General features: G+C 35.7%; 1 protein-coding gene and 1 long non-coding RNA gene across 4 annotated transcripts in view; one reads left to right on the top strand and one right to left on the bottom strand.

Moving 5' to 3' along the window:
* Positions 1–304: 304 nt before the first annotated feature.
* Positions 305–4,048, bottom strand: LOC115893187. The gene is made up of 3 exons (XR_004053129.1): positions 3,949–4,048; positions 1,153–1,239; positions 305–610 (listed from the first exon to the last, which is right to left on the bottom strand). It is a non-coding gene; the product is annotated as an uncharacterized LOC115893187 (long non-coding RNA).
* The window catches only part of ARHGAP15 (Rho GTPase activating protein 15), a 638,248-nt gene continuing 626,036 nt past the window's right edge, over positions 890–13,101 (top strand). For 2 of the 3 annotated variants that reach the window (XM_030916186.1, XM_010353830.2), the window contains exon 1: positions 890–1,040. The gene's annotated coding sequence lies outside the window, so the exon portion shown is untranslated. The remainder of the gene's footprint in view (positions 1,041–13,101) is intronic. The other variant, XM_030916185.1, reaches the window with a different exon arrangement.

The raw sequence follows: 13,101 nt of genomic DNA, 5'->3' as shown, positions 1-13,101 counted from the left end.
AACCAGCCAAGCCTGAAAAATCCAGGAGCTTATTCTTGAACTCCATGGCTCAATAAAGATGCACAACCTAGAGTTATTTCTGAGACCCCTTAAAAATATGTCTTGTGTTGGCTGAAGTTTGACACAGGAGGGCACACAGCAGCATGCCAAAATGATACCGTTTGGATCCTTTATTATAATATATATATTTTTTCTTTTTAAGTCAGACCACACAAAGAATCATTCAGCTAGAGCAAAAAGCTCTTCAGCAGTTTTCAGAACTGCTTAGGAAACTGTCAGAGAGGACCCACCAGTATGAGAGCCACAGTCAGAGCAAATGCCACAGGGTGTGTTCGACCAGCATGATGAACACCTTCCTTTTTCCCAGATGCTCAGATGGCTGCATGCTCGGGGCTGTGTTTTCTGAAGTTCTAATGCAACCCTCCCAAAGCCCCATGAACCTGATAACTGGATCGGGTTTTGGTGGGTCCTTTCATGAATGAGGCAGAAGCACCAGCTCTGTGAATTGGAGGTGGCTTCCTTGCTTCCAAAGTCATCATGCAGTGTCCTGATAGCATGGGAACATCTCAAGTGTAGCCAGCAGAGTAGACGCTTCATTTTTAAGCCCTTGCTAGAAGGCAGAGAAAGGGGAAGTTTCTTCAGTGCTTAGCAGTCTGCTCCTCCCACTGATGAATTTTTAATCACACATTTTCCTCCCTTAAGTTAAAATTGATAAAATCTCTATACATGTGTCATGTTTGACAATTGATAATCACGTTGAAAAATAACAATATTGTTGACTATACAAGGCAATTTCTTCAAATTGAGTAATGATGTGATGTGTGTGGTTAACTGCCTCTACCCAGGAAGTGGTTTTATTTAAAAGTTTTGTGCTCACCCCACCCCCCGCCTTTTTCTTCCCCCAGTACTGAAATTAAGCAGCATCCAACACAGGCCTACTCTTACGACATGTGACTTTACTGTTTTCCGTTTTTGTTGAAAGAGTCATTAGCAGTTAGGAGTTGATGGCAGTTTCAATAACAGGTCATTGCAGAGAAAAGGTAAGTTTTAACTTTATATTGTACATAAAATTTAAATTTGAACATGTTTAGCAGAGTTTCCTACATTTTGGTGTGAACGTACAAACATTTCTACAAAATATGATGCTTTTACCTGTGCTTAAAACATGGACTGGTTTCCTTTGGCGTAGAAAAGAATGTTCTTTACATATTTGCAGCTGTCAAATTCCAACGTCTCTTACTAAAATAATAATAAGATGATTTGCTAAGATTTTGTACTAAAATGTTAAAGACAGAATAAGGTATACAGTTTTAGTTTGAAGTGCATTTAAAAATGACTACTAGAAATAATGTGAGACTTTGCACCTTTAACCAACTGTTTTATAAAAATACATATTGTTCAACACCCAAATAAGGAAAGAGAAAGGGGCACTTTATAACAATGAGAAACAGCTTGAATTTCAGTGTGAAAGATACTCACTCTAAAGCATTGTATCAATGTTAGCATTAAAAACCCTTTAAAGGTTAATATGTAGCTAATTAAAAAGCAAAGAGATTTTAAAATATAAAGGAATACTGTCTATCATGACATTTGAAAATTTTTTTTCTAAATTTCATTTAAGATATAGGGTGACATGAGGGTAAGTTTCTAATTCATAAGCAAAATTTTATATTTAGAAAAGAAGTCACAGCTGATTTCATTGAAGGTTACTCTGAGAGGAGAGGCAAATTAGAGGGATACTTTTGTTATTTATGTAATTATATAATTTTCCTTCTTTGAAATATTCCAAAATAATAAACCTTACAAATGAAAAGGATTTGTTAGTCATAAACTGACACGTAATTTTCTTTTATATTGACTTCTTGCTTTTACAGAATGTCTTTGTGTGCTGTAACATGTGTGCAGAAAACATCAAAATATTGCTAATCTCAGAGACAAATACCTAAAACAAATCTGACTGTAGATTTTTGAAAGAATTTTAATAAAAGCCCAAGATATGATCCATTCTTCCCTAATATTATTTTTATTGTGCTGTTGGATGGGATAAGTGATGGCCCCCACAACACCTATTTTTTTGCGTTATTAAAAAATGCTTACAGGGTTGATAAGTGGCAACAATTTTCTTTTCTTTTATTGTCTTCTATTGAAAAACACACATAAATGTTTTTTGACATGATCAATTTAGTAGGAAATTATTAGGCATTCTAGTACACTCCATTTCAAGACCTCTTCAATTGTCAATACTGAAGCTATCTATTTGTTGACTATTAAAATGATCACAGAAAAATAGAGATTAGAACTTGGTGTTCAATACACTTTTTATTGTTAGAGTATAAGAACACCTTGGTAATATGTATTTGCTTTGATATTCTGATTAGATTTTCAATTTGTTGCATTTCCTCACAATGGAAAGCATTATTTAAATCTGTCTTCAATATTGTGGTTCTGAACCTCTGCATCTATAGAAGCTGTATAATTCAGATAATTTTGGTTGATATGTTATTACTTTGTTTCATTTTATTATAAAAGAATATCAAATGAATAAACACATGTAATACTTATATGTTAGCAAGAATGAATATGCAGATAAACATCTGGCATTGGAGAAAAGTCCATGAAAATTTTTTAAACTGTTCAATGCTTTTAAAAAACAAATTCACTGTAAAAATGAGTAGTTTCTTGCAGAAACTGTTAAATTAAAATACACATATTTTATGGAATATGTGTAAAATTAAGAATGAATTGAAGTGAACTTGATATGAATTTAGAAAGATCAATGAGTAAAGATGATAGGTAAATTAAAATACCTTCAGAATTCTTTGTAAAATGAAGTAATGTACAGACCAAATTTTCAGACAGTTAATTGCAAATAAGTTACTATAGAATTCTATTACTTTATGTGTTTTAAGTGGATGAGTCAGAAACAAGTTTTGATGAAATGAAAATAATACACAAGATTTTATTTGGAAAGTCATATTAAAGCTGATTTGCTCAGAGACGGTCGTCCTTTTCCACTTGGAGCCAGCATTCAGTAAGATTCAGAAAGGAGAAAATCTTTCCTTGATATTCCTCCTGTTGCTCCTTTTTAATACTTTTTCCTGGAGCAGCCTGCTCTGCTCCTAATTTAGAGTTTCATAACCTTGGTACCTAGAAAGATAGACCCTTCCGTTCAATGGCTCCTTCCAATCACTTGAACTTTTAAAATGTACTCATCCCATTTTCCAGCACTTAGGAATCTAATAAAAATAATCCACACTTATAGGAGAAGGCTACAGAGCTTTGACTTCCTAGCCAGGCCTCCCTTTCTCCTCCCAGTGGAATTTCAATATGTTCTTTCAGCAGACAGGGCCCAAAGGATTAGCTAAATGTTGGATCTCAAGTGAGGATACTGATGCCATGGTAAATGGTTGCAGGAAGACTTTAGAGGGAGAGTGTTTTGTTAACCATTGGTCCTGCCTGTGATGTTTAAACACAGAATTTCTGAAAGTGTGTCATATGAAGGATCAATCCCAGTGATGTATCCATTTCTTTAAGATATTCCTGAATAAAGAAATACCTTTCTTGCAGCAGGTAAAAAAATAATTGCACTACGTTTTCAGGCAATTTTGATATTCCCATACACTTAGAAATTATTTAACATACTTAGTTTTTAATAGATGTATTTTTAAAAGTTATTGAATACTCTGCATTTAATTATTTGGATACCAAAAGCATATTTTTTACACTGTACAATAAATGCTACATAATTAGACTTTAAAATGCCCTTGTAAGTATTCTAAATTTCAGTGTAGAGTGGGCAAAACTTCTTTATTTGTAAATGATAGAAAATGAGTTCGAATTAGCATAGGCAAAATAGATATTCTTTTATGCGTGAAAGGTCCAGGGACAACAAAGTCAGGAATGACTGGATCCAGGAGCTCACACAGGATTATCAGGGGTAAGACTCACTTTTTTTCATTCCTCAGTTCTTCTTTTCACTGTGCTATAAGCAGTCTCTAGTGGAAGCTCTGACAAAATTGTCAAGCTACTACTGATCCTTTCAACAAACTGTGGGGAAAGAATGCCTTTCCCCAATCACCACAGCAAAGTGTCAGATTTAGATCTGATAGGGACTAAACTGGATCACATGACCATAGCTGAACAATTACTGAACTTGGGTGCAGACAGCCTGCATGACTATGCCTGGCTCACAGGCCCACTCCTGCACTGGGGTGCAGCATTTGGACTCTCTGCTGAAAAGAGGAGTCTCCTGATGTGGAAATTAAAATGCTTTCCCCAGAAGAAAGGACAAAAGCCTCAGATTTCTACTACAGAGTCACATATGGTCCCATTAGAAATAATCATTATTTCCCAACTTCTTCAAATTCCATAATTGTATAAAAATACAGTTTTAACTTAAAGGTGGATCTCATTGAAACATGAGTTTTAATTAAACTAAATTAAAAAATATTTTTCAACAGCTACTGTATGTTTGACAACTCCTCACAACATTTGCCTTCTAAAAGCTTGTAATCTAGAGTGACTACTATTTTAATAATTATGATGCAAATAAAATTTGTCAAGTACCATAAGAAGATACAGAGAATGCTCTATTAGGGTTCAGAAATTCATCCAGCATTTTTGCATTCCTGTTATTTGCTGGGCCATAAACTAGAGAATTTTGTAGGTGTTGTATCATCTGATCACATACTTTCAGAAAGTTCTGGACAGTTTTGGAGGAAATTTTTGTGTAGTTTTCAGGGAAATCTAGCACTGGGAAGACGAGAAACATTGCAAAGGACAGGAAGGAACTGTGTCAACGCACGAAAACATTGAGTGTCAGAGAATTCCAAGGCAGTGTGAATTCTCCAGTTTTGTTAGACGGAAGTATAGTAATAGGAGGTAAGGCCAGAAAGATAGTGTGAGATCATAAATAGAGTGGACCTGGATATAGGTAACAACAGGGTTCTTGAGCAGGGGAAATACATAATTGAATGTCCACACTTTTACATCTTGATGGGTTGTCTATCTAGGGTCAAGATTTATTTGTTTCTTCCATTTATCTCACTGTGAAGTGACATTCTCTTTGCAGAAGAATTTGAGGTCAGTGGAGATATTTCTGTAAGGACAGGCACTGACTTATCTGTTCAGGTGCCTGAGGTTCTTATTCAGGCTACGGTTATAACAATCTATTTCTTTCATTTGATGAAGGCCTTTTGTTTTGTTTGCTTTTAATCCGAGAATAGATGATATAGCCAGATGGTTCAAAATCAACATAAAACCTAAATACAATATTTTTAGATAAATTATTTCTTATATTTTTATTTCTATCTATCCCATTTATCCCCATCTTAATCCAACATAACCACTTTTCATGTTTTATATATTTTATACTTCACAGTTTATGTAAAAACCATATATATATGTATGCACATCTATGTGTGTATATATATAGCATAACTGCATGCACCTCTCCACTTTGCTTTTTTTCTTTTAAAAATATAAATTAGAGATATTTTATAACAAAACTAAGAAACTAATTCTCTTTTTTACAGCTGTATAATATTCAACTGTATGGAAATATCATACTTAATTTAACCAGCCTCCTGTAAAAAGAGTGATGGATGTTTTCAAGTTTTTCTAATTCAATGAATGTCTGTGTAATTGTTTCTATTTGAAAATCTATCTATCTATCTATCTATCTATCTATCTATCTATCTATCTATCTATCTAATCTATCTATCTATAACAAATTTCCAAAAATAACATTTATGAGACAAAGGATAAAATAATTTTGATAGTTGTTGCCAAACTGTCCTTCATGTTATTTGTAACTTTTTGAACTTCCACCGGCACTTAATGAGAATGCGTACAGAAGTTCCATTGCTTTTTCACGGGATTGCGTTGCTGAGCTTTTCAGGTTTTGCCAGTCTCTAACAACTGTATCTCAACACAGTGTTATTGGTATTTCTGCTATTATGGTTAAAATTGATTTTTTTTTTTTTTTTTTTTTTTTTTTTTTTTTTTTTTTTTTTTCCGAGACGGAGTCTCACCCTGTTGCCCGGGCTGGAGTGCAGTGGCCGGATCTCAGCTCACTGCAAGCTCCGCCTCCCGGGTTTATGCCATTCTCCTGCCTCAGCCTCCTGAGTAGCTGGGACTACAGGCCCCCGCCACCTCGCCCGGCTAGTTTTTTTGTATTTTTTTTAGTAGAGACGGGGTTTCACCGTGTTAGCCAGGATGGTCTCGATTTCCTGACCTCGTGATCCGCCCGTCTCGGCCTCCCAAAGTGCTGGGATTACAGGTTTGAGCCACCGCGCCTGGCCTGATTTTGTTTTTAAAAGATTAAAGGTCGATTTGCTTTCCTTATAAGGAAATGTATTCTTTCTCAGCTGTATAACTAAAGACAAAAACATTAGTGACTTTAGTGACACTCAAGCCTTGGAGTGAGATGTCAAAGGAAGCAAAGAACTAGAGATAGCATATATAAATTGCTGTTTTCCTTTTCTTTTCTTTTGTTTTGTTTTTTTTTTTTTTTTTTGAGACCGAGTCTCGCTCTGTCGCCCAGGCTGGAGTGCAGTGGCGCGATCTCCGCTCACTGCAAGCTCCTCCTCCCGGGTTCACAGCATTCTCCTGCCTCAGCCTCCCGAGTAGCTAGACTACAGGTGCCCGCCACCACGCCCGGCTATTTTTTTTTTTTTTTTTTTTTTTTTTTAGTATTTTGAGTATAGACAGAGTGTCACCGTGTTAGCCAGGATGGTCTCGATCTCCTGACCTCGTGATCCGCACGCCTCGGCCTCCCAAAGTGCTGGGATTACAGGCGTGAGCCCCTGCGCCCAGTCTAAATGCTGTATTCCTTTTCTAAAGCTTGAAATAGATAGTAGCTTAAAAGGGTGATAAAGTATGAACGTTCAAGTGAAGGAGGAGAAAAGGAATGAAAATAAAGAAACCCAACAAGGTCTCAGAGGAGACTAAGACAGATGGGTATAATTGCTAGCTCAAGTAGATAAATTAACCTTAAACAGAAGAGAGAGCACTTTAATGAGCGTGAATGTAGATTAATTGGATATAAATAAGATCCAGTGAGGAGAGGAATTTGAGGGAATACATGCTTCATAGTTTCTATCTTTGCTTAAATGGTAGGAAAGTTCATCTGATGAAAGTATTTTCTACGTGTCAAAAACTAGACGGAATATCTTATTTTAAAACTTGTCCCTGTTAGTAACACACAATACAATTGTGGATTTTGCAACTTATTTTTTCTCTTTCACTGGTTATTAGTCCAATTCAATTCAACTCCATAAATAGTTTTGAACTCTAAGTATACTATGTTGTCCTAAGAATTCCTGGAGACACAAATAATTAGATATGCTACTTAGCCAATGAAAGCAGTTCAGTAGGTAAGAGGTAGACAAAGATAAGGATCTAAATATCAATTATACATATAGGTCCAGTGTCATAGAAATATTATAGAATATACCATTGACAGAATCCCAAAGGTCTCCATTTTGCCAAATCTAATAACCATTTATGTATCTATATTATTCACTGTCTGAGCTGCATCTGATGCTATCGAACACTCCTTCCCTCTTGAAACCCTCTTTTCGGCCGGGCGCGGTGGCTCAAGCCTGTAATCCCAGCACTTTGGGAGGCCGAGACGGGCGGATCACGAGGTCAGGAGTTCGAGACCATCCTGGTGAACACGGTGAAACCCCGTCTCTACTAAAAAATACAAAAACTAGCCGGGCGAGGTGGCGGTGCCTGTAGTCCCAGCTACTTGGGAGGCTGAGGCAGGAGAATGGCGTGAACCCGGGAGGCGGAGCTTGCAGTGAGCTGAGATCCGGCCACTGCACTCCAACCTGGGCGACAGAGCAAGACTCCGTCTCAAAAAAAAAAAAAAAAAAAAAGAAACCCTCTTTTCATTTGACTTCTGAGAAATGTTTTTCTTCCAGTTTTCCTCCAAACTACCTGAATGCTCTTTCTGTGTCTTTTGCTAACACTACCTCATCATCCAGCTCTCTAAATGTTGGAATGTCCTGAGATCAGTCTTTGGATTTCTACTTGTCTTCTAGGTTTATTACTTTGTGATTTTATTTAGTTTCATGACCTTAAACGTTATTGATATACTAATTAGATTTCAAGACCAAACCTTTTCTCTTAGCAGTAAAACTATAAATACAATTGCCCATTCATCATCTTCACTTGAATGTCACATAGAGACATCAAAATGAGTATACAGTACTCAAAGTAAATCTCCTAATTACTGCCCACCTGTCCCCGACCCAACTTGCTTCTTTACCTTTTGTCTCCACCTTAGTTAATGACACTATATTCATCTTTCTTTTCAGGACAAGAGTCTAAGAATTACCCCCTGATTCGACTCCTTCCCTACTACTTCCTACCCAAAGTTTCATCTAATTTATCAGCAATAAATAGAGCCTGTAAAATATAAATTTAGTTTTCATTATACTGTTCACATGACTTTTCTCCATAATGGTCCTTAAGGTGTTGTATCTTTTTTTTTTTTTCAGGCTAATAGTTCTTTTACTTTTGATATTTTTGGTTGCTGATAGAATGACTTTTCTCAAAAATCTTGCTAAGTGAATACAGCACAATGTGACACTTGGATGAACATCAAACTTTAGACAAAAGCACACACACCAATTTACTCTCTGGTTTCAGGTTAGAGAGAATATCAAGAAGCATATGAAACAATGTTGGTTTGTACATGTTTGAATTAATTCAAGAAGGTTGAAGAGGTGGCAATGTTTACAACCTTTTAATCAGGCTTTATTTTTGGGCCCCCCAGGTGACTCCTGTGCTGTAATATATTATTAAGTATACTTTGAGGGCACAAAACCCATAAGTCTCGCAATCCTTAAAAATATTAGTGAAGAAAAAGATATGGAAAAAAGGAAATGTAATACATAAAAACTTCTTTTATATTACATTTTATTTTCAATTTGTTTTCTTTCAAATTGTTGCTGTGATGTACTTGAAGCTTTTTGTGGTTCTTTTGATGTATTTTTGTACTTAGAAGTGATTATTGGAAATCTTAGGCTCTTATTGAATAGCTTTGTATTTCATGGGAATGCATTAGACATTAAGCAAGAGGTATAGGTACATCAGAATATCCTGAATTCAATCACTTCTTTCCACTTCCATTGCTGTTACTGCAGAATTCTCCTGAGTCTCCTCCCTGCTTCTGTCTTCCCCACAATAGTCATTGTCCAAGGATAGACAGAGTGGCCTTTTTAAGACTTCAACCATGCAACTCTTCTACTATAATATTCCTAATTATTTTCTATTATACTTCAAATTAAATTCAATCTCCTCCAAGGCCCTCTTTATATCATTACTCTGCTTTTGTTTTCCTTTATATTAGTTTGGATATGTATTTATTATTATTTTTCAGTGTTTAGTAGCTATTTTCACCTTAGAATGGTCCATGAGAGTATTGACCTTGCCTGTCTTTTTACTACTAAATGCCTAGAACCTAGAACAAAGGGTAGGCATATGATAACATCAATAAATATTTGTTTAGTGAAAGGATGCATGCCCTAAAGATTGACTTTGGGCTATAGAATCAAGGAAGACCATCTGGAGATGTGTGACTTGTCCTGCTCTATAAAATAGGGTATTCGGGAGAAGAGAAGCTAGAAATATATTTCAAATAAATGACACTATATGTACTATAGATATGGTATAGTTTTAGTAAGTTGGCAGTGATGAAGGGTTGGGTTAGAATTCTGTATCCATTATATGCTTCTGAAAAATGAAACAAATAACCCACCAGCTGAAAATATATTGTCATAAACTGATGAGAAACAGCAACTACCTCTAAGTATTTAAATTTTAAACAATTTTACTAAACTGTGGTATTAAAATTGACTAATTTTATGTTCACTTTAAATCCATTTCCTAAAAGAGTCAAAACAGGACATCTTTTTAAAAGAGCTATGGAAGGTAGAATGCTCAGGAAATTGGGTGCTGAGTCAAGAGAAACTTCTGTTTCTGTTCATTTATCTTTCTGCTTTAGTTAATTTCATGTTAGAATTTTAAAGACTAAAAACTGAGCAATGGAACCCAAATTCAGCTCTCTGCTAAATGCACTGGGGAAATCAAGTAATCTGAGCTTCTGTATAATACCACCTCTTCATACTTTGATGGTTCTCCTAAAGTAGAACATTAAAGAAAAAAATATATGGTGATTACCTCAGTGGTGTCTGAAGCACTGTGGTAAGTACTATAGTGTTACCAAAACAAGACAATATTACCTTATTCTCAAGATGTTTACAGTTGCTTGAGAAATTCATCAATATAAATTATTAGAGTGAGATTCTTAATAATTATCATCATAGCTATGACTTATTCTGTGTAGACTATGGGACAAGAATTTTACATACCTAATTGTGTTTGGTAACCACAAAAATCATGTAAAGGGGTTTGTATCCCCATTTTAAAGATAAGGAAGCTAAGGTTAAGAGATTAAATACACAAATTTACAAAGCTATTTTGTAGGCTGGGTCGTGATTTGTAGATAGATCTGCATAATGCAAAGTCCATGTTATTTTCAGTATGCCATGCTGTAATTTTGAATCCTGTTAAGTGTTAGCAGTTAAGCATTGCTGAACTTTATTCATGAGGCCCTAGAGTCTAAAAGGCTCTAAAAGAATCCAACTTTGATGTCTAAAACAATGCCATCTGTAGGAAACCTGTTGTTTCTTCTCTGCATATATTGCCTATGCAGAGGCACTGTAAAACATGTGAGGAAGAAAACGTTCTTTTGCCTTGGTTTTTGCCATACTGCAGGTGTCTTTCCTATTTCTCTTTTTCTGGTCCTCTCTGGATTTTTTTTTTTTTTTTTTTTTTTTTTTTTTTTTTTTTTTTTTTTTTTTTTTGAGACGGAGTCTTGCTCTGCCACCCAGGCTGGAGTGCAGTGGCCGGATCTCAGCTCACTGCAAGCTCCGCCTCCCGGGTTTACGCCATTCTCCTGCCTCAGCCTCCCGAGTAGCTGGTACTACAGGCGCCCGCCTCGTCGCCCGGCTAGTTTTTTTGTATTTTTAAGTAGAGACAGGGTTTCACCGTATTAGCCAGGATGGTCTCGATCTCCTGACCTCGTGATCCGCCCGTCTCGGCCTCCCAAAGTGCTGGGATTACAGGCTTGAGCCACCGCGCCCGGCCGTCTTCTCTAGATTCTATGTCTCCCCCTGACCCTTAATTCTCAAAAGTTCCTTCTTAGATCCACCTATCCAATGTGGTAGCAACTAGCCACACGTGACTATTGAGCACTTGAAGAAGGGCTAGTATGAATTAAGTGTAAAATAAACACCAGATTTTGAAGACATCGTACAAATAAAGAAAATGTAAAATATTTCATTAATATTTTGGCATTTAATCATGCTCAATTGATTACATATCCAATTGATTACATTTTGAAGTATTGGGCTAAATAAAGTTATTAAAATTAATTTCACCTGTCTCATTTAACTTTTCCAATGTGGCTACAGGAAATTTTTAAACTACATGTGTGGCTCATATTATATTTCTAATGGATGCCAGGGCTGTAAACCATCTTGTTTTTGGCCTCTCTTTTGACATTCTTATGATTTCAATTTCATCCCTGAAATACGGTCCTTAAATTTCTATCTTTAGCCTTGGTGTCTCTGTCAAAATTTTCCCTTATTTCTAATTGTCACTTGATACTTCCCCTATGATGTCCCATCAGCAGGTTAAACTGATTATGTCCCGCATTAACTCCATGGCCTCTCCCAAGGGTTATTGTCATCTTCCTTCCAATTTCGATTACATCTCTACTCCTGAAGTCATATTTATTATTAAGTGACATGATATTCATATCATGTATTTCATATCACTAATTCCATACATCCAATCAATTGCCATATTCAAGCAGCATTTATTTCTTTCTATCCATTTGCACATATTGTCATGGTCACTAATTGGTCATCTGTTGAGTCTTATCTAGATTATGGCAAAAGAGTCTCATGCTTTTATATTGCTATTTCTCTTGCCTCTTTATTTTGCTTCTTATGAATGTATTTTAAGGCTTTATGGTGATAGTTGGGTTCGAGTAATACAAGTAAGAATGTCTATCATCTATTTGTATTCTATTTACAGTTTTAAAAGTCATTTTGCATACGTTATTTTACTTGATAATTCTAGAAAGTCAATGAGAAAGTGGGAGCTTTTAGTAGACTTCACAGAAAAAGGCAATGAAGCATGGAGAAATTGAATTGTGGGAGGACACGGAAGGGTTAGAATACATTTCAGGTATAACCATTAAAACATACTTTTTCTCAAATTCTAGTCCAGAACTGTTTTCTTTCTTACAGAGATAGAATAGGTATTAAAAGCACAGGCTGGGAAGTCAGAAAAAATAAAATTCAACTCCGAGCCCTACCACTTGCTAGATACTATATATTATTTTGGGCAAGTTACTTAATCTTTCTGAGTCTGAGTTGGCTCATCTGTAAAATGGTGAGATTCCTCCCAAAGAAAAAAAATAAAATGATGTATTTAAAAATGTTTACCCTGCAGGAGGCAAATAGCAAATCACTTTACAAAGGTTAAATGTGGTGGTAAGAGTAGCATTAGGAATTGTTTTAGCAGGTCTTGAATCAAAGAGTGACTTTTTTTTTTTCTTCACTATGATGTAAAAATCAACCTAGGATAATTTTGGTTTATTTCGATTCTAAGTATTATGATAAAATTATGAAACTCATCAAAAGCAATTTCTTGCTATTAGTTTCATTTTCTCAATACAGCTGTGTGGGGGAGTATAGCATAGCTGTGTGGGCAAAGGGAAGAAGAGATAACTCTTTTCTTGTTTGTTTACCAATTTTTGGTTGACATGGAAATTTTCCTTCAAGCAGCTCAAGATGTGCCCTCACCAAAAATACCCTTTAATTATGAAGAATCAACATTTATCACGTAAAACAATTCAAAAACAGGTAGGCCGTTGACTCTTAGGCCTGAAATGAAAATGAAGCAAAGAAAAACGGCAGACACAAGGAGAGAAAAGAAAGTAGAATTCTCTTGGTGCACTTTTATTTTAAATCTAATTTTTTTCATGGAGTGGTAAGGCAATAAGGTAGATGGTCCACA

Source organism: Rhinopithecus roxellana, chromosome 14 (assembly GCF_007565055.1).
Source record: "Rhinopithecus roxellana isolate Shanxi Qingling chromosome 14, ASM756505v1, whole genome shotgun sequence".
In the NCBI taxonomy this organism is placed as follows: Eukaryota; Metazoa; Chordata; class Mammalia; order Primates; family Cercopithecidae; genus Rhinopithecus; species Rhinopithecus roxellana.
The sequence above is the reverse complement of the archived record's forward strand: the minus strand, read 5'-3'. Positions and strand labels throughout refer to the sequence as shown.